General features: G+C 38.6%; 1 pseudogene; it reads right to left on the bottom strand.

Moving 5' to 3' along the window:
• Window positions 1–3551: 3551 nt before the first annotated feature.
• On the bottom strand, window positions 3552–3723 carry LOC123464335 (annotated as a pseudogene).
• Window positions 3724–22921: the final 19198 nt, after the last annotated feature.

Genomic DNA, 22921 nt, shown 5'->3' with positions numbered 1-22921 from the left:
AAGGTTACTTGTGCAACTGATTTAATCTGTCTTTGTAAGGAGGAGAGGGACTCAATAGAAGCTTCTATGGCGAACTGGAATTGTTGGGACAATTGTGCTATAGAGACCAGGGAGTGGCCTAGGGTTCCTCCAGCAAGGCCAGCAGCCACTGCAGAGGTTGTCAAGGAGATGACCACCACAAGAGGGAGGAAGTCAGCTCTCTTCTGATGATCGGCAGGATGGAAGGCTGATTCCAGATGTTCAGCAGGAATCCAAAGTGTCAATTGTGGCACCAAGGTTACTGGAAGCCAAAGTTGGTCAGAGAGGGATCTGGAGATATTTTTGTAGAGGGTTTCATTACACCAAAAAAAAAAAAAAAAAAAAAAAAAAAAAGCCTTTAGGGGCATAGAGTGTGGAGGAATTAAGAGAGAGAGTCTTATTGCAGAGGGAAGAATTGCCTCCACAGCAAAAGGAGAATTGTTATGAAGAAAGTCAGAAAATAATGGAACTCCTGGGATGGTGTTAATGGGATGCCCTGGAGTAGAGGAAAGATTAAGGGGGTCAGGATAAGGAAGAGCCATAAGAGAGGGTTTTAATTGAATTTTATCAGGAGCTATCTGAAGACCTGCTCCAGTAAGGGCCCTAGAAAGCTCTTGAGAACAAGTAAGGAGTTCAGTGGAGTCAGGACCAGCCAAGAGAATGTCATCTATAAAATGAATGATATATAAGGAAAGCCATCTATGTCTAAATGGACCTGTAACTTGGGCCACAAATTTTTGACACAGCATAGGGCTGTTAGCCATCCCTTGGGGCAATACTTTCCATTGGAATCTCTGCATAGGGCCTCTAAAATTTACCACAGGCAAACTAAATGCAAAATGCTGAGGATCCTCAGGGTGTAAGGGAATTGTAAAAAAGCAATCCTTTAGGTCAATAATGATTTTACAATATCCTGCAGGAATTGCTACTGGAATGGGGAGGCCTGGTTGCAGCACTCCCATAGGTAACATGGCCTTATTAATTTCTCTAAGGTCCTGGAGTAATCTCCATTTCCCAGACTTTTTCATAGCCTATTCCAGCACTATTAGTCTTTATAGTAACTGGGATTGGCTCTTTTGTTCCCTGTGAATGTGTGCCCAATCCTTGTCCTGGGCAGAAGCCTTGATTGAGCATCTGGCAAGCTACCAACTCATCAGGGCTTCACATAATGAGTTTCATTTGAGCGAGGATGTCTTGGCCCCAGAGATTAATGGGCAAGCCTGTGACCACATAAGGTTGAACGGTGCCTCAATTACCTTCCTCGTCCTCCCATTGAATAACTTCAGAACTTTGTAAGGGGTTAGAGGCCTGTCCAATTCTTTTGAGATGGGTCATGGAAGTGGTGAGAGGCCAAGATACAGGCCAAGTTTTACTGGAAATAATTGTGGCATCTGCACCAGTGTCTATAAGACCTTTAAAGGTTTTTTTCTTTTAACTTTGAGAAGCCAAATATAAACATTTTAAGCAAACAAGAAAAGCCCAGGCCTGACTTAGATAGAGAAATAGCTGGCTAATGTGCTGAACTTTGGCTTTGGTAAACTTTGCTTGCTTAATTGTTGCTTCCCCCTCCCCTAAATTTTCTGAGGAATCTACATTTTAAGGGCATTCCAGAAACACTCCACTACAGGGGGGCCTCCCGCCTCTGACCACCTGCTTAGATAAACCTATCCTTTCAAAAGTTGTAAAGTACCATTGTTTGCTTAGCTCATCACGATGGAGATTACTTTATCCTCAGTGCTTTCTGACCGAGCAGGTTCCTCTGTTTCAGATTCTCCCTTCCCTGTCTCTGGCTACCAGCTAGACAAAATTCAGGGAGAATTAGGATAAAGTCTGAGGGAGCCAAGGACGTGTTCTCTAGTGCATAATTTGGACCTCTTTTTGGATGTTGAGGGAATCCAGGTACACAGCCTTGGATCGTCTCAGGACCATCTGAGGATGAGCTGGCTGAGATCTTTTTTTTTCAGAACTGTTCATTAAATGGTACCGTAGTATTCAACATGGCTTATAAAACAGATGACATGTTAGCAGAATTATCAGAAACATATACATAACATTTAATTTTGATAATAAAGAGCTATTGGGTGCCATTAAAGGCTGTACAAATATATTTTTTGCTCTTGAAATTTGTTTATATATTTTAGATTTGAAAATAACCCTTTGAACATCTATAGTCGTTTTTCTTTATTACAGAATTAAAACTATGGGGAAAAGATGCCTTAATGTTTGTTTGTTTCCCCTCTTGAAAAGCTCTTGTGTTACTTAATTGGCCATTCATATATTTAAGGTATTTTTTATCTTTGGTTATACATTTCTTTCTGAGTGTTTAAGACCATGCAGATAGCCAAAAGCCTTAAGTATTTATTTTGGAGTACATTAATGGCTCTCCAAAGAGATATTAGGGACACAGGAGTATACTCCAATGATTCCAATTGGCTTTGGCTTTTACATAGGTGAATAACACACTTAGAAAGGAAGTGACACCAGCCTGGATGTATGTACATATAGAGCACATTTAATTACTGAAATAGCCTTAGTTAGAGAATGGCACAAGGGCTCCTAAAATCATTTTGTCTTATCTTTAATTTTTTTGATGTACTGCGGCAGCATAAGCCTTATATCTGAGGTATAGAAAGTAGACACATCTCACATTTTAAATATCTAACATTTATAAATATAGGCAGAACCTGTTACCAGTCTTGAAAATAGTACCAATTGATTTACAAATCTAACTAATTTAACAAAGAAATTGTCAGAAAAGGACAAGTAAGACAGTATAAGGTCTTAGCACCTGTGTCAAAACATCTTTGATTATTAGTTCAGATATGTGTGGGTACAAATTACCCAGAGAACATTGGAAACAGAACCATGGGGCTTGAATTTTTTTTTTTTTTCTTCTGATGAGGACCATTCTTTGAGCATTAGGCTATACCCTAAAGTAGGGAATATGTCTTAAGAGTTAATTTTGTTATAAGCACTGGACTTAAGATGCCAAAATTGAGACAGTTACTTTACATACAATAGAGTAGAATCTGGTCTTTTCTGATCCAAAACAGCTAGCTAAATATTAATATAACCCTTGATAATTTCTTTGAAAGAAAAAACATTATTTGACAACCAGTGATTTGGGCTTAAGCTTGATAGCTATTGATTTTATGTACCACAGAAATTTTTATAAACATACAACAATTTTATGTTTTACCCATGACTTAAATTTGATAAAACTTAAGCTAGCTATCCCAACATATTTTAGCCTGAAAATTAGTTTTTTATTTTTATTTTGTTTCTTAAAGTTTGTAAACAGTTTAAAAACCTTTAACTTAGACATGGTGTTTGGGTTTAGCCTGAAAATTTCTTTTTTTTTTTTTTTTTTTTACATCCACACATCTTTATTTATATACTTTAACATTCTGATCTAAGTACCACTCAAAAGGCATTTTTAACAATTAATCATTGAAAAATTCCTTTCCAGTTCTTTCAATCAATTCATCTCACCCCATCATTAATTATCTTTCTTTTTTTTTTTTATTCCCCCAAGGGGGTGCACCATTCCTAGAGGTACTGCAACACCAGGTCGATGCATGGAGTGGACAGAGCAAGCTCCTATTCCAACTCCAAGCTCCAAAAATCAATTTACTATATTCTCCTCAGATAGAGGACGTAGCAGATATTAAACTGATAAGAATAGCCAAAAGGCCAAAAAACAATTAATTATCTTTCTTATAAGACTACTAAAAAAATTACACCAAATTGATTAATCCTATTACTAATAAGAAAGTAGTCTTAATACAACTTTATGTCATTAATACCAATAACACACTTGGAAATGATTTTATTAGAAGTAACTATGGTAAATTGTGTTGTTATCTTGAGGCAGGCTGGCACAGAAGTCAGGTCAGTTGCCTCCTCCTTTTAAGTAACAGGACATTACAATCTTTTTAAAACTATTTGACAAATTATAAGTTACCCCTTTAGAGGAAGTTTTGTTGTTTTTAATAATCCTCTATTTAAGGTGAAGTTGACCTAGAACAAATATCTGGAAAATTTACTCCTGCAAAAGACGTTTAACTTTTCCTTTTTAATTTCTATGCTTAGGTCTTTGATTTCCTTGAAATGGTTCTCTAGAAGAGAAAGGGGTGTCACCTGCATTCCTCTCATCTCTTTATTCACAAACAATCACAAATATGACACAACTAGCAAGCACAATGAGCACACATAAACACATACACACACACAAATAAAAATAACATATCTCCTGATAAAATTAAACAAAAAAAAATGCTTAAAGAACTTGAAGAAATCTCAATTCCTTGTGCTTTTAAAATATCTTTTACTATGGCAATTAGCTCCTTTTTACTATTTGCTAAATCTTTTTTCTTAACCTATGTTCCTTGTACCTTGAGAGAAGTTTTAGGCCCTTCACCAATTCATGTTTATTGAATGCTTGTCCCATATTTGTGTCACTTTTTTTTACCTTTCTTGATCTGTATCACAGGCGGGATTTTTCTGTGGTGATCATGGTGCAGATCTGTATTACAGGTGGATTGCCTGTAGTGATCTCTATGCAGACCTTCACTCACCCACAGGTGGGGTGGCAGTCCAATGGCTGGGACAGCCATACAGTTGAGCGATGTCCAGGTCACACTTCATACCTTGAGGCCTTCATTCGGGCACCACTTGCCCGGCCAGCAGGGAGCAAAACAAGGACCCGAGGGGAAGTTAACCTGAATGGGAAAAGGCAAACAGACACAAGAAGGAAACCATGCTAGATGCTTGTCAAGGCCTCAGAATACTTTTTACACAGGGGTTATATAGAGGAAGAAAAAGGTGCAATAAGCTGGCTGACATGTTTAGGGCTTTGGAATTGTCAGGAAACTTAGAAGGGATGTAATCATGTGTTCATCTAATCTTGCCTCAATGGCTTAACATCCTGACTGTACCAGGCTTCACATCCTTACCATAAATTGGCCTTTTGCAAAAGATAAGATTCTGTAAACAGTCTGCTGACCAACATTCCAGAAGTACCTAACAGAAAGCTGGATGGACCAGCTTTCTGAGTAATGAGTCAGCTTATGAGCAGGCCCAGGCAAAATGGAGAGACTTTTGCTCTATGGCTGCCAACACACAAAACTGGATAACATGGAGGAAAGGGATAAATTTCTGGGCACATACAATTTATCATAGCTAAACTCAGAGCAGATTTATCTCATAAACAAACATATAACACACATCAAGATTGAAAAGATAATAAAAAACCTTCCCCCAAAGAAGAGTCCAGGACCAGATGGCTTCTCAGCTGAATTCTACCAAACTTTCATAGAAGAACTCAAACCAATACTTCTCAAACTGTGCCACACAACTAGAGAACAAGGACAGCTCCCTGACTCCTTATATGAAGCTAGTATCACCTTAATTCCAAAACCAGGCAGAGATGCCACAAGAAAAGAAAACTACAGGCCTATTTCCATGATGAACTTAAATGCAAAGATCCTGAACAAAATCATCACAAGCCAAATCCAACAACACATCAAAAGTGTAATTCACCCTGATCAAGTGGGATTCATCCCAGGAATGCAGGACTGATTCAACATATGGAAATCTGTCAATGTAATATACCACATAAACAAAGTTAAATACAAAAACAAACAAACAAACAAAAATACCCACATGATCAGTTTGATGGATGCAGAAAAGGCCTTTGACAAAATACAACATCACTTCATGATCAAAGCATTGGAAATAGACAGGAGGAATTCCCATTGAGATCAGGAAAAAGACAGGGGTGTCCACTCTCACCTCTGCTCTTCAATATAGTACTGAAAGTCCTAGCTCAAACAATAAGACATGAGAAAGAAATAAAGGGATAAAATTTTAAAAGGAGGAAGTTAAGTTAGCTCTTTTTGCTGATGACATGATTGTATATCTAAGAGACCCGAGAGATCCCATCCCAAAACTCGTGTAGGTGATTAACACCTATAGCAAAGTAAGAGGATACAAAAATCAATGTCCCCAAATCAGGAGCCTTTCTATATGTAAATGACAAATATACAGACAAAGAAATAAGGATTATGGTCCCATTTTCAATAGTAACCAAAAAATAGGATACCTTGGAGTAATGTTAACCAAGTAGGTGAAAGATCTATACAATAAAAAAAAAAAAAAAAAAACACTCAAAAAATGAATTGAGGAGGACTTGAGAAAATGGAAAGATCTCCCATACTGCTGGATAGGCAAAATTAACATTGTGAAGATGGCAATCCTACCAAAGGCAACATACAGATTTAATGCAACTCCAATTAAAATCCCAACATTGTTTTTCACAGAGATAGAGAAAATGATCTCTGGGGCTGGAGAGATGGCTTAGCAGTTAAGTGCTTGCCTGTGAAGCCTAAGGACCCTGGTTTGAGGCTCAATTCCCCAGGACCCACATTAGCCAGATAAACAAGGGGGCACACATGTCTGGAGTTTGATCACAGTGGCTGGAGGCCCTGGGACACCCATTCTCTCTCTCTCTCTCCCTCTAACTCTGTTGGTCACTCTCAAATAAATAAATAAAAATAAAACAAAAATAAAATTACGAAAAGGAAAAAAATGATCTCAAAGTTCATATGGAAAGGCAGAAGGCCTCAGATATCCAAGCATAACTTCAGCAACAGAAATACTACTGGAGACATCACCATATCTGCTGTAATGCTATATTACAAAACCATAGTAATAAAACATTATGGTGCTGGCATAAAACAGGTGAATAGACCAATGGAATAGAATTGAGGACCCAGACTTTGGATCAAGAAACTACAGCTTTGATATTTGACAATGGCCCTAAGAATATAGGCTGGAAAGAAAAGACAGCATCTTCAACAAACGGTGTTGTACAAACTGGATAGCCATATGCAGGAAACTGAAACTTGATCCACACATCTCACCAAGTACAAATGGATCAAAGACCTCAGTATAAGACTGGCAATTTGGCTACTATTGACAGAAAATATAGGAGGAACTTCCCATGATATAGGAATGAAAAGACTTCCTGAACAAAACCCCAGTAGCACAGGATCTTAAACACTCACTTATCCAATAGGATCAAATGAAGCTGAAGAGTTTCTTCACAGACAAGCATAGAATAAGTAAAGCCAATTGATTACCCACAGAATAAGAGAAAATATTTTCTGAATACCCAACCGACAGAGGCCTAATCTCTAGAATCTACAAAGAACTCAAAAACCTAAATAATAAAAAGTCAAACAACCCACTCACAAAATGGGGCAAAGAGTTGGACAGGCAGTTCACAGAGGAAGAAATACAAATGGAAAACACACACTTAAGAAAATGTTCACCATCCCTAAACATCTGGGAAATGAAAATTAAAACAAATATGAGATTCCACCTTACCCCAGTTAGGATAGCAAACATCAAACATTCAAATGCAAATAAATGCTGGCAAGGATGTGGCAACCCTCATCCACTGTTGGTTGGAATGTAACATGGCACAACCACTTTGGAAAGCAATATGGAGACTCCTGAAAAAGCTGACAATAGAGTTACCAACAGACCCAGTTCTTCCCTTACTGGGTATGTACCCTCAAACCTTCAAGCCTCAGTCCAAAGAGATTTGCTCAACCATATTTATAGTGGCTCAATTCATAATAATTCAAAGCTGGAATCAACCCAGATGACCATCACTAGAAGAATAGATAACTAAAATGTGGTATATTTACAGAATGGAATTCTACACAGCAGTTAGAAAAATTGACACATTGAAATTTGAAGAAAAATGGTTGAACCTGGAACAGATAATTCTCAGTGAACTTACCCAATCACAGAAAGATAATCGCCAGATAGTCTCACTCATCTACAGCACCTAAGCTGAATCTACCCAACATGCTGACATACCCAGCAAGCATCTTGATGACTAGACAATAGGGTGGGTGGGGAGGGAAGGCAGAGCAAGGGAGGGGATGGAGGACACAAATATACACCCAAATGACAATGGTACCATAAAATTCTACACCCTAAAAGGCAGATAAAATGGTTGAACCTTCACCAGGTCCTAAGAGGAAACACCTGAGTTGCAAGGCACTGGAGAGGGAATGATGAAGACCGACCTTAGTCGTCTATAGCTTCTCTCTCTAACTCTTTTATATTAGTTATCTTTTCTTCTTCTCTTAGTGGGCACTGATCTCTAAATGCTAGTACCAGCATGTGGCTATCATCTACAAGGAGCTTTTGATCAAAGAGACTTACAAGGTTTCCTAAAAGCATCACAGTTTTCTGTCAGAGTACTTGGTGACCCGCTGAAGGTTAGTGGTAAGACCCTACTGTAGACATCATATGCAGTTGACACGTAACATGGAATACTATGGCTGGAATATGGAAGATAGTCAGTCTCCAGCCAGTGCATCTAGTACCAGAAAGTGCTACATGGGTGACTGGGGGAAAATGACCAATATCTGTCCAAGCAACTCATGGTCTAACCTACTTAACAACAAATAACCTGTTGTGATGCTCACACAAGTGCAATAGTGACACTCAGCCATGGTGAGAAACCTACTACACTTAATTTGGCTAACTGATCCCCTCAGTGGAATGGGACCCATAGCTGGAGGTGGGAAACAAGTCAGAACCATATCCATACATCAGCTTGCTCTCCATTAACAAGCTACCATCAATCATGGGCTACAAGAGGGCCTATACCTATTAAATTCTCTATAAAAAGTAAGGGTTATCTCATTTGTCCTGGTGCTAGCTTCCTCTCCATTGGAGAATCTGCTTCTCTTTTTTTCAGATAGATATAGATCCTAAGGAGAGAGTGTCGGGAGCCATTTTGGCTGGACTTGTATCCATAGCCCTGGGCTTCTGGCTGCAAAACATTACCAAAACTATGTCAGCCTTCCTGTAAGTAAGATTATTTATCTTCAGTGTTGGGAAGCTGGCTGGCAGCAAGACATTAGCATAACCATAGCAGCCTACCTGTAAGTAAGACTAGGTATCTTCAGCCATTTGGCTGGTCCTTTGTACTGAGGCATGATTGAAATGCAAAAACTCTGTAATGGGAAGGTTTTTTGATAAGGAACTTGTAAAGCTCATAAAATCTTTGTCCATGGAAAAACTGTAAAAAGATATAAAAAGGAATGCTGTCCTGGCTAGAGGCCTTGCTTTAGCCCTGGACTGGGGTCCATGCTTTCACTCTTTCTTATGTCTTTCCTTAATCCTCACTCCCCATCAGGCTGGAACCCTTTCAGCTGGTAGGCTCCAGCAAGAGAGCCACCCCATCATCCCTCAAAAGGGCCCCAGCTGAAACTAAGAAACTTTGGCAAAACAAGCAAGGGTGCTGTTTTTTTGGTGAACCGGGTACCAGCACAAGGGTGATGGAGATTGACACAGAGAACAATCAATTCCTACCAAACCAATTATCCAGAGACACGGAGGCCCCCATCACCTCATGCCTGAAGCAGACCCTAAATGAACCCAACATAGCTCAGAGAAATTTTGCGAAGAGGGGCCAGAAAGAATGTCAGAGTCACCTGTTGGGTCATGATATACAGAGACATTTCCTTCTACCCCTAACTGTGGGCAAACTCCACAATGCTTGACCCATATACAAGGAGGGGCCAGGAGGAGTGTGTAGGACACAGAGAAAGCTAACAATGCTACCAACTTGACTGGTTTTACTGAGTACAAACGAATTAATTTTTAAAAAATGGGATAAGGGCAAAAATCACATGATCATCTCAATAGATGCAGAAAAGGCATTTGGCTTAATCCAACATCACTTCATGGTAAAAGTATTACAGAAACTGAGAATGGAAGGAACATATCTAATCATACTAAAGGCTATTTATGCAAACCTATAGCCAACATAATACTAAATGGGGAAATACTTGAATCTTTCCACTAAATTCATGAATAAGACCAGGGTGTCTGCTGTCCCCACTTTTATTTAGTATAGTACTGGAAGTCCTAGCTATAGCAATAAGGCAAGAAACACTCATAAATTGATGCAAATTGGAACAAAGAGATAAAATTACTATCATTTGCAGATGATATGTTTCTATACATAAAGGACCCCAAAAACTGTACCAGAAAACTGTTATAGTTGATAAGGCCTTTTAGCAACATAGTAGGATACTAAATAAGCACACAGATATAAGTAGCTTTCCTATACAATAACAAGAAACATGTGGAGGTGAAAACAGGAAATCATTCCCATTCACAATTGTTTAAAAAAATAAAAGTAGTGTTATGAGCATGTAAGGACCAGCATATGGTCCAGGGACAGTTTAGATAAATAAGTTTGTTTTTCTTTGTGTGTGAGAGTAAAATTGCAAAGTCAACCTTTGTAAGCAAAAATCTAAGAAAAAAGCTGAGTACAATGACATAGTAAGAGATTACCAGAAGGTGTGTGCAACCCTAGATAAGTAGTGGAAAATACAAAAAACCCAGCTGCTTAGCAGCCGTTGTCCCAGTCCTCCCGACACTATGACTGACTGAACGGCTGCTCAACGGTCCGGACTGAGACCTCCGCGAGACGCATCACTGATCCGAATTCATCTGCCCGACATGCTGTCCGAAGGACCGAGACGACTGAGACTCGCCTTGAAAACTGCGAACCAAGAGAAAGTCGGAGCACGGACCCCGCGTCGCCAGGTTGTGACGTCAGAAATCTCACAGACCGAGTCTCGCGTTGAGACCGAGTTTCGCGATACTCCCAAGTCTCGCGATATCAGGTTGTATACATTTTAGACTCACTAGAAATATTGTGTTAGTAGTGATGAATATAATTTGGATATATATTATATTAGCTATAATATTAGTTGTGATAGTTTGGACTTGCTTGTGTGTGACTTTCATCCCAGTAAACTCCTTTGCGAGTACACCAGCGTCTGAGTATTATTGACCTTCGTGGGCGGAATCCTCTCAACCAATCATCTTTGAGAGTGCTCGCGACAAGTAGAGTACCTTGGAATAAACCTAACCATGGAAGTGAAGGATCTCTACAACGATATCTTTAAAAACAAGTGGTGCCAGGAAAATTGGATATTTAGGGCTGGAGAGATGGCTTAGTGGTTAAGCGCTTGCCTGTGAAGCCTAAGGACCCTGGTTCAAGGCTCGGTTCCCCAGGTCCCACGTTAGCCAGATGCACAAGGGGGCACACATGTCTGGAGTTCGTTTGCAGAGGCTGGAAGCCCTGGCATGCCCATTCTCTCTCTCTCTCCCTTTATCTGTCTTTCTCTCTGTGTCTGTTGCTCTCAAATAAATAAAAAAAATTTTAAAAAAAGAAAATTGGATATTTATATAAAGAAGGATGAAAATAGATCCTTGTTTCTCTCCATGCACAAGAATCAAGTCTACATGGATCAGGGCCCTTAATGTAATACTTGAAATGCTGAAACTACTAGAGGAAAAGGTAGGGGAAACCCTTCAGCATATTTGTATAAACAATGACTTTCTGAATATAACTCCAGTTGCTCATGAAATAAAACCACTAATCAACCACTGGGATCTCATGAAATTATAAAGCTTTTATATAATAAAGGACATTGTGAATAGAGCAAAGAGACAATCTTTGCCAGCTGTACATCTGACAGAGGATTAATATGCAGAATATAAAAGGAACTCAAAAAACAAAACATTAAGAAATGAAACAATCCAATTCAAAAATGGGCTATGGAACTAAATAGCAAGTTCTCAAAGGAAGAAATACAGATGCCATTTAAACATCTGAAAATGTGTTCTGAATTTTAGCCAACAGGGAAATACAAATTAAAACTATTTTGAGATTCCATCTCACTCCTATTAGAATTGCTTATCATCAAGAAAACAAATGACAATAAATGTTGTGGAGGATGCAGAGAATGGGGAACACTTCTACATTGTTGGTGGGAATGTAGTCTAGTACAGCCATTGTGGAAATCAGTGTGGAGGTTCTTGAGACACTTAAAAATAGATTTAGCATATGATCCAGCTATGGCACTACTAGGAATATATCATAAGGCCTCTTCTCACTGCCTTAGAGATACTTGCACAACCCTGTTTACTGCTGCTCTATTTACAATAGCTATGAAATAGTACCAGCCTAGATGTCCTTGAACAGGTGAATGGATAGTAAAGATGTGGTACATTTACACAATGGAGTACTATTCAGAGGTTAAAAAAATGAAATTTTGACATTTGCAGGTAAATTGATGGATCTGGAAAGGAGTATACTAAGTGATGTAACCCAGGCCCAGAAAGCCAAATATCACATATTCTCTCATATGTGGATCCTAGCTACAAATGATTAGGCTTGTGTGAGAGCTGGAACTAAAAATTGGTAGCAGAGACCAGTAAGCTAGAAAATCTCTATAATGGAGGAAGTAGAGGAGAGGACTTTAGGGGATGTAAATGGAAGAACATCACAGGGAGTATAATGGCCTATGTGAGGCCAGGGGAAGAGATTGAGTAAGAGAAGGGTGGGGAAGGGTCAATCAAAATTAAATATATTCTGGATAAGACATTTTCAGTGCCAGAAATAGGATATCTTTCAGTGAGTTTTTGGCCAGGGAGGTACCTGTTCCCTCCAAAATATTACAGGCTATTGCCAAGGCCCTTGGTTTCCCATGAGAAACAGATGGTAAGACCTTATTGCTGAAGACTTCACATGCATGGGCAGCAAGATCACTGAGAAATCAAGTTGGTGTTGAGCTGAGAACTTCTCCCTGTAGACCATCCAATTGAAAGCTGGAAAAAGCTGCACTGCATTCAACCTTATGGAGACAGATATCATCAGCAGTGAAAACAGGGGACCCTTGGAGCCTCAAGTTTGGACAGATAGGCCAAATGACTGAACAGTTAAAATAGAGGCATGTCTGTTCTAGGGGAAACCAACTGTTCTCTAACTGGACAGGAGCCCAACTCTGTGGGAGGGAATACATGCCTGGTACTGAAAGCCTAATCAAAAGCCTATGGCAGGGGTGGTCAAGAGACTCAGATGTATAAAGCTTGCTCTTGTCTAGCTAAATGCATATATTATTCTTACCAAACTGCCCTGTGAGCACTACACTTAATGTTCATATTCATATATTTATGCTACTCTCACTTTTGGTTAGATAATCATTTCTTTTCAGATGGTGATGACCACTGGGATGAGCCAAATGAAAATATAGTGCAGAAAAGAAGTGACAGAGGAGTATGTAGCACTGAAACATTTCTATCACACCCTCTAAAGCTCAGGGTGGAGAAGGTTGTGGAAAGAATGTAAGAGTCAAAGGAAGAGTACCACTCCTTACAATGTAACTACCCAGACAGAAATTGGTCTTGAAATCCATGACATACCAGTGCCTAGCAATAGCTTCACAAGATCCTCATAATAGGAGAAAAAGACAATGACATCAAAATAAGAAAGACTAACAGAGATAAGGAGGGTATATGATAGAAAGCTGGATTGTGAAGAGGAAAGTGGGGGAAGGGAAGGAATTATCATGATATATTATCTTTTATTATTATAATTATTATAATATATATTATATATTATAATATATATAATTATTATTATATTTTCTGTAAGTATAGAAGTTATCAATAAAAAATAATAAAGAGAAGAAAGAAGAAATGCTATGCAAATGTCCCTTGGATATGTATCCAAAGTCTGCTAACATTTAATGCTCATCAGAGAACCCTCCTTAGCTTAAAATATTTTAATATTAAGTTAATTTAAAGTACCCAAGAGGGCTGGAGAGATGGCTTAGCAGTTAAGCGCTTGCCTATGAAGCCTAAAGGACTCTGGTTCGAGGCTCGATTTCCCACGACCCACGTTAGCCAGATGCATAAGGGGGCACAGGCGTCTGGAGTTTGTTTGCAGTGGCTGGAAGCCCTGGCGCGCCCATTCACTCTCTATCTGTCTCTTTCTCTCCCTCTCTTTCTGTCACTCTCAAATAAAGAAATAAAAATGACCAAAATATTAAAAAAATAAAGTAGCCAAGATGCATGCCCATTTTTACATTATCTGACTTGGCACAAAACCAAAGCAATCATATGGATAGAAATAAGAATGTTTCTCAAAAGAAAGAACAAAGTTTCTTCTTATTTTCTTCTGGTATTGAGTTCTATTGCTTATTATATACTAGATACTGGACAACATTCTCTCATGTGATAGCAACTAGGTAGGTGTGTCCTTATGCCTAATGTTAGAGTAACATTATTTATTCAACATTAATTATTTAATAATCCTTGACCATGATATAATAAATTCATTTTTTCTCTTCTAAAGTAAACCTATTACATATGCTTCAAAGTACATGTTTTCTTACTTCCTGAAGAAATTGAACACATGTATCCCCTTTCCCTCTTTATTTTTTTTTATTTTTTAATTTTTTTCATTACTTCATTCACAAGGAGAAAAACATACCTTGCTGGTCTCTCAAAAACTACTTCCTCCTTTGGCGACCTCCTAGCTAGCTGCACTACAGACAACAAGGAAAAAAAAAGGCAAGTATTCTAGGGAAATTAAGAACTTTTTGCTGGAGGGAGGGCACGGACTGGGGTAAAAGAGGGAAGCACACACCCCCGCCACCCACGCCCTGCCGCATCAGCGCGCCCAGCGCCCCGGTGGCCCTGCACGCACCAAGCCCCAAGTGCCCCAGCAGCCCCAGGAGCCCCACAACCCCAGCGCGCCACGCCCGCGCACCCCCGCCCCTCCCCCCCAGCACGCCCCATGCTCCCTATCCACACTAGAAATACCAACAGATCCAATTATACCATTACTGGGCATCTACCCTAAAACCTTTAAACCAAAAGCCAGAGAGATTTGCTCAACCATGTTTGTAGTAGCCCAATTCGTAATAGCTAAAAGCTGGAATCAACCCATATGTCCATCATTAGAAGAATGGATAAAAAAGATGTGGTATATCTACACAATGGAATTCTATACAGCAGTAAGAAAAAACGACATAAAGAATTTTGAGGAAAAATGGTTGAACTTGGAACAGATCATTCTCAGCGAACTTACCCAATCACAGAAAAAAAATTGACACATAGTCTCACTCATCTGCAACACATAACTTGAATCTGCCCAACATGCCTTACATACCGAGCAAGCATCACATGGAGTAGACAATAAGATGGATGGGAGGGCGGGAAGGGAATCAAAGGGTGGAAAACAGTAATCCAGACCCAAATGGCAATGGTACCATAAAATTCTACTTCCTAAAAGACAGACCAAATGGCTGAACCTTCACTAGACCCTTACAGGAAACACCTAAATCACAAGACACTGGAGAGGGTAGGATCAAGTCTAACCTAAGTCTGCTACATCTTCCATCTGCCCCTTTCTCCCTCCCTTCCTTCTCTCTCTCCTCTCTAACTGTTGTATATTAGTTATCTTTTTCCTCAATTTCTTAGTGGACACTGACCTGTAACCCCCACTTCCAGGTTGGGCCTACCATCCACAATGAGCTTTTGATCAGAGAAACCTACAAGGTTTCCCAAAACAATGACAGACTTCTGTCAGAGTACTTGATGACCCACCAAAGGCCAGTGGTAAGACCCTATTGCTGAAGACTGCATACGCAGCTGATGTGTAAAATGGAATGACATGGCTGGAAGCCAGGAGAGAGTCAGTCCCCAGACAGTCAGCGTGTCTAGTGCCAGAAGGCACTACATAGGCGACTGGGGGAAATGACCAAGATCTGTTCAAGCAACACATTGTTTAACCTAATTAGCAACAAATAACCCAATGTGATGCCCACACAAGTGCAATAGTGGTACACAGCCATGGTGAGGAATCAATTGCTCTTGATTTGGCTAACTGATCCAGTCAGTGGTACTAGACCCATAGCTGGAGCTGGGAAACAAGTCAGAACCATACCCAAGCAAAAGCCCACTCTACAATATCAAGCTACCATTAATCAAGGGGTATAAGAGGGCCTACACCTATCATACTGTCTATCCAAAAAGTAAGTGTTATCTCAATTTTCTGGGTGCTAACTTACTCTCCATTGGAGAATCTGCTTCTCTTTTCCAGATAGATGCAGATCCTAAGAAGAGAGCTGCCCCAACATACCTCAAAAGGGGCCCAACTGAAACTAAGGACAACTGGCGAAATAAGCAAGGGTGATGTTTTCCTGTGAACCGGATACCAGCACAAAGGGGAAGGAGATCAACACAGAGAAAAATCAACTCCTACCAAATCAGAAAGCTAGAGCCTCAGAGGCCCCCAACACCTCAGTACTGAAGCAGACCAAAATGAACCCAACATGGCTCAGTGAAATTTTGCGGAAGAGGGGGTAGAAAGAATGTCAGAGTCACATGTTGGGTCATGATATGCAGAGACATTTATCATACCAATAACTGGGGGCTAACTCCACAATGCATGACCCATTTTCATTAACAAGGAGGGTCTAATGGGAGGGGGTAGATTACAGATGAGCCTAAATAATGGTACCAAACTGCCTGTATTTACTGAAAAGAAAACTATTAAATTAAAATAAAAAAAAGCTACTTCCTTCTTGAAATTACTGTTTAGACTGAGTTAGTCTACTCTAGCATTCAATTATATCCCTGAATAATTTAATTGAAGTGGATCTTACCATGACACAAATAATCTTGCTAATGGGATGGCCTAATGAATGCTCTCATCTCCCTTTATTTCTTTGCCTCACTTCTTATTAGCACATGCTTATTTTATTTGTTTGTTTGTTTGAGATAAGACATAAGTGAAGAAAAATTTACTGTGTAGTAGAAGTATTCATCCTCTTGCCTTCACCCTCATGAGTACTGGTATTTTGGTCCTTCACTGTTAAACTCAGTAAAAGATGGTAGATGGGCATCTAATGTAGATAGGCTGCTAAGGATATCTTGAATCAAATGGATGAACGGAAGACAAAAGTTTCAAAATTTGGTTCATATGCAGAAACTTATCTCTTTGTCTCTGTCTGTTCCATTCTCTCTCATCTCTCTTTCTTTCTCTCTGTCTCTCTCTCTCTCTCTCACACACACACACAAACACACACACACACAAATAATAAAAGGGATTATAACCAACATAACAAGGTTTTATTGGAAGAGTAGGTGATTTTCAAGCCTGTCCAATAATGCTTCTTAATATTAAGTCAAGATCAGTGCTCTGAAATTGGAATTGTAACATTAGAAAGGGGCAAAGGGTTCCAGCACGGAAAAGGGTTTTCAGGATTTCAACTAATTATTTATTTTTTTTTTCTAAGCATTTACTTCAAAAGCTTTATAGCTAATAATTTTGTCTTTAGCAGTCTTTTAACTGGAACATAGTGTTGTTACTTGCAACCCTATCAAGTGTGTTCTTCAGGTAGCAAACTTGATGTTTAAATATACATGAAATAACCATTATTTTTAAATTACTAAAATCTCGATGACTTAGTTTTATAACAAGAGTACACTTGAAATGCTTTACTAAAATACATAAATATTTATATGTTCTATCATCAGTTCATTCCTATTACTTCCCCTCCATTATGTCAATTTTCCTAGTCATGTACTTGTCCATTTGTCAATAAACAAATAGATCCAATATAGAGCTCTTTTAACAGGCATGAGAGCAAGATTTTTTTGTGTGTTTCTCAACTCTGTATCACTAACTTGTTCCCATATGAGTTATCATAAAATTAATACATCACAGGAAATCAATAAGCAATGAATAAGTGGGTTCAGTTTTGACAACTTAAGATGTATACTTTTGGAAATGTGTGCTTCAGAGCGAAGACATGTACATACTGCCTCAAGAAATGGAAAGCCAGAGATCAGTCAGTGATTTTCCTGTCCATGCACACATACTCATATCCTCATCAGAAGGACTTCTTGGCCATAGCTCTTGGATAGTGCCTGGGTATGTTCTAGGGCACCATTGATAGACTTCTAGCCAAAAATGGCTGAGTTTGAGGCAAGTCAAAATCCCAAGATGTGGTTTAATTGAAAAACCTTGCTTTAGCAGAAGTGAATAATTAGTTCAGGAAAATCTTGTATCCTTGTCATGCACATTATGCAAAAGGTAGAGAAGGAAGGGATCCATTTTTAGAGTGTCAAAGTGGCCACATTTAGTAGGATGTCACATTCCTTTACAAATTAGACTGAAGGTTTATAGGTTTCTGCTTCCAAGTACTCAAGTGCTCCCTCAAATCAAGACCTACTCCTCAGTTGTCTGTCCAGTAGAGTAAATGGAAAAATATTTTAAGAAAAAATGCCATGTCAAAATAGAACAAACTAAGTGAAAGGGTGTTGAAATGACTGAAATTTCAATAAATGTGAAAAGAGGGTTGACATCCTGAGTTGATAGTTTCCATTATGTTAGTTTACTTGTCAATGGGAAAAATTCTTGAGCCCACTAAAGAAAATGTCTTTGAAATAAGAAGCATATTTTGGCAAAGTCCAATGAGAACAAGCACATTGATGTTTGTTGTTCTTACCTAGTACCAGTCTCCTAGTTATGTGGAGTATGCTGCAAAGCTGTTTAGAAATTAAAGAAAGCTCTTGTTAGACAGTGCTTCCTTAACTGTGTTGGGAATGACAGTCGAGTTTCTAACCCTTATAAAACCTCACAAAACACATCCATTATCCAAGTCATAAAGCTTGTAAGGCATATCTAAAAGAAATTATTATGGCTATTCTTCACTAATATTTTTGAAAGAATTTCAGCTCAAGACTTATGTCATTAACAAGAGAATACATTCAGTTAAAAAAAAAAAGATGAAGTTCAATTCTTTCATCCAAATTTGTTTACTAACTTTCAGCTTGAAATGCTTTACTAAAATACATAAATGATCCAGTTGTTAAAGATTTCACCACAAACTTCATTCTACCCTTATGTGCATCTAATTATTCATACACTTTGGATCTGATTAAAACTCATTCATAGTCCTGTGGTTTTAGGAAATAGACAAATAAATTCAAGAATGCTCATTATTATGTGGCTTATAAATGGAATAAAAGCTACTTTTTGCATGGTAATTTAAAGCAGGCTAATTAAATTTCTTTTTAAAATGTCTTCAACTTCTGAAAATATTATTTTATTAAAAAACAACTTATTGAATTTGTCTATATGCATAAATACAGATAGTCACATAAACAGACAAACCAGGGTATTTGTTTATTATCATAAATTAGTTCAGTCTTTATTGAGGTAGAAAATATTTACAGTGCATTTATTTTTTTATTTTCATTTATTTATTTATTTTTGAGGTACGGTCTCATTCTAGCTCAGGCTGACTTGGAATTTCCTATTTAGTCTCAGGCTGGCCTTGAACTCTCAGTGATCCTCCTACCTCTGCCTCCTGAGTGTGAGTGCTGAAATTATAGTCATGCACAACCATGCCATAGAGAGAGAGAGAGAGAGAGAGAGAGAGAGAGAGAGAGAGAGAGAGAGGGAGAATATGAGCACACTGGGCCTCTAGTTAATGCAAACTAACTCCAGATTTGTCACCTTGTACAACTGGCTTTAAGTGTGGAGAGGTGAATTGAACTCATTTTAGGTAAGCAACTTAACCGCTGAGTCATCTCTCCAGCCCATACAGTGTATTTCTTTATACCAGGATGATGTGGCATTCTGTGAACACAAATAGGCTTGTTAATTTCTAGAAAACCTTAAGTAATTCTCCCATAGGTGAGAAAATGGTTTAATTCATAGGATGATAAGAAGATGCATTCATTGGGCTTTGTTTGTTTCAAAAAAATAAAAGATAATCTAGTTGAACAAATGGGAAAAATAGAAAAATAGTAGGTGAAATTTAAATGAATGGCATTGGTGGCATACTCTCAAGACTCAGATTCAGTGAGTGGAATTTTCACGATACACTTGAATGCAACAAAAAAGCATTGGGAAGGCTAAAGCTTTCAAATTGAGTAGAGTACAAAATAAATGAAAGAGAGAGAGGAGAAGGAGGAAAAGAGAGAGAGAAGGGGACAGGAGGGAACAGGAGAGAGAGAGAGGAAAAGCAGGAGATGAGGGATATAGATAGAAGATGATAGATGGATAGATGGATGGATGGATGGATAGATAGATAGATAGATGTTAAATAGATAGATGATAGACCAATATATGATATATAGATGGAGATAAACCTACCAGTTAGAAGAAAGGGCCATCAGCAATGCAGCAGAAGTATATTAACAGAACTCTCATTCAGTGTTGAAGAGATGTATGTATTTGGAGAAATTTTCATTTCCTTTTTAGGATATTCTATGTGAATTTTAGCTGTTTCCAAATTCATAATAGGATAGTTTTATTTACTATACAAAAGAATATTCCAGTCACAGCAAACAAAAATAGGATATGAAGTTTCAAGGTTGGTAAACAGAAAGGAAGTCTTGGGGCAAGCAATGATTACAAAATACTGCATCTTCCTTCTGACACACCTGTTTTTCCATTCCAGCACAGCCGAGTCTGCTGAAGTTCCTTCAAGTTACTTTCAGCAGCAGCCAGGGGATCTTTCATGTCATCGTTGTATACTAAAAGCTGACATATCTCCTTTCCTGACCACTTCCCCTGGCCTTCATGGAAATGACTTAGGCCCATAACTCATAGGCATCTGAAGACTGCTGTTGCTGGATAGATTGCACTGTAAATGGAGTCTAGTCACTGACATGTATTTAATACATTTAATATAAGGTCTAAGAGTGAGGCATTTCCTTAGTACCAATGGGGGGAAAAAAAAAATCTGAATTCATAGGGCGGCCAGGGGAAACCTAGTCTGAATCTAGAAATAATAGAATCCTGAGGATTTGCATGGAGAACTGAGGATATTACAGGCCATATTTTCCTGAATTCTCAGAGTTAACAGAATGAATCTACTTTCTCTTGGTTGTACATCTTTCCATTTTATGATAATTTAGATGGCCCAAACTCAGAACATTAGGAACATACGTGACACAAATTTCAAAGTATTTCTATAGTCAGCTTTTTCAGGAGTCTCCATATTGCTTTCCAAAGTGGTTGTACCATCCTGCATTCCCACCAACAGTGAATGAGTGTCCCTGCTTCTCCACATCCTCGCCAGCATTTATTTTCATTTGACCTTTTGATGTTGGCTATCCTTATTGGGGTAAGGTGGAATCTCATAGTTGTTTTAATTTGCATTTCTCTGATGATTAGGGATGAAGAACATTTTCTTAGGTGTGTGTTTGCCATTTGTATCTCTTCCTCTGTGAATTGCCTGTTTAACTCTGTGCCCCATTTTGTGAGTGGGGTATTTGTCTTCTTATTGTTTAGACTTTTGAGTTCTTTGTAAATTCTAGAGATAAGGCCTCTATCAGTTGGATAACCTGCAAATATTTTCTCCCACTCTGTGGGTAATCTATTGGCTTTGTTTATTATATGCTTATCTGTAAAGAAACTCTTCAGCTTCATATGATCCCAATGGTTGAGTGACTGTTTAAGAACTTGAGCCACTGGGGTTTTATTCAGGAAGTCTTTTTCCATTCCTATATCATGGAAAGTACTTCCTAAATTTTCTTCCAGTAGTTTTCGAGTTTCTGGTCTTATGTTGAGGTCTTTGATCCATTTGGATTTGAGTGTTGTGCATGGTGAAATGTGTGGATCAAGTTTTAGTTTCCTGCATGTGGTTATCCAGTTTGTCCAGCACCATTTGTTGAAGATGCTATCTTTTTTCCAGGAGAGAGTCAGTCCCCAGACAGTCAGCGTGTCTAGTGCCAGAAGGCGCTACATAGGCGACTGGGGGAAGTGACCAAGATCTGTCCAAGCAACACATTGTTTAACCTAAGTAGCAACAATTAACTGGATGTGATACCCACACAAGTGCAATAGTGGTACACAGCCATGGTGAGGAATCAATTGCTCTTGATTTGGCTAACTGATCCACTCAGTGGTACTAGACCCTTAGCTGGAGGTGGGAAACAAGTCAGAACCATACCCAAACACAAGCCCACTCTACAATATCAAGCTACCATCAATCACGGGGTATAAGAGGGCCTACACCTATCAAACTGTCTATCAAAAAAGTAAGTGTTATCTCAATTTTCTGGGTGCTAACTTACTCTCCGTTGGAGAATCTGCTTCTCTTTTCCAGATAGATGCAGATCCTAAGAAGAGAGCTGCCCCAACATACCTCAGAAGGGGCCCAACTGAAACTAAGGACAACTGGCGAAATAAGCAAGGGTGATGTTTTCCTGTGAACTGGATACCAGCACAAAGGGGAAGGAGATCAATGCAGAGAAAAATCAACTCCTACCAAATCAGAGAGCCAGAGCCTCAGAGGCCCCCAACACCTCAGCACTGAAGCAGACCAAAAATGAACCCAACATGGCTCAGGGAAATCTTGCGGAAGAGGGGGCGGAAAGAATGTCAGAGTTACATGTTGGGTCATGATTTTCAGAGACATTTATCATACTAATAACTGGGGGCTAACTCCACAATGCACGACCCATTTTCAATAATAAGGAGGGTCTAATGGGAGGGGGTAGATCACAGATGAGCCTAAATAATGGTACCAAACTGCCTGTATTTACTGAAAAGAAAACTAATAAATTAAATTAAAAAAAAAAAAAAAAAAAAAAAAAACAAATTTCAAAGTAATTCAGAAAAGTACTAGTTCAACCAAAGACTGAGCAGTGTTTAAAGAGAAGGTAGAAATCACCATATAGTAACTAAGCACTAGGTGAAGTGGAAATACAGCATTAGATCAGGAGGATGATAGATGGAGTTTTGGAGAACTATATGAGAATATCGTAAAAGAGAAAGGTATTACATTAAAATGCAAGCTTGTTTTTTACAATATAGCCAAATGAAAGCTCAGCAGAAAATCAAATTCTTCAAGGTTATTAATGAAATCCTATAAATTCAACCTAAAGTTCAAGAAGTAGTTCTCAATCTTGCTGATTTTGTTATTACTAACATATTATGTTTTCTTTTGCTAGTATAGATGTTTTATTCTAAATTACATTTTAA

Source organism: Jaculus jaculus, chromosome 10, assembly GCF_020740685.1.
Source record: "Jaculus jaculus isolate mJacJac1 chromosome 10, mJacJac1.mat.Y.cur, whole genome shotgun sequence".
In the NCBI taxonomy this organism is placed as follows: Eukaryota; Metazoa; Chordata; class Mammalia; order Rodentia; family Dipodidae; genus Jaculus; species Jaculus jaculus.
This window is presented reverse-complemented; position numbering and strand designations above follow the sequence as displayed.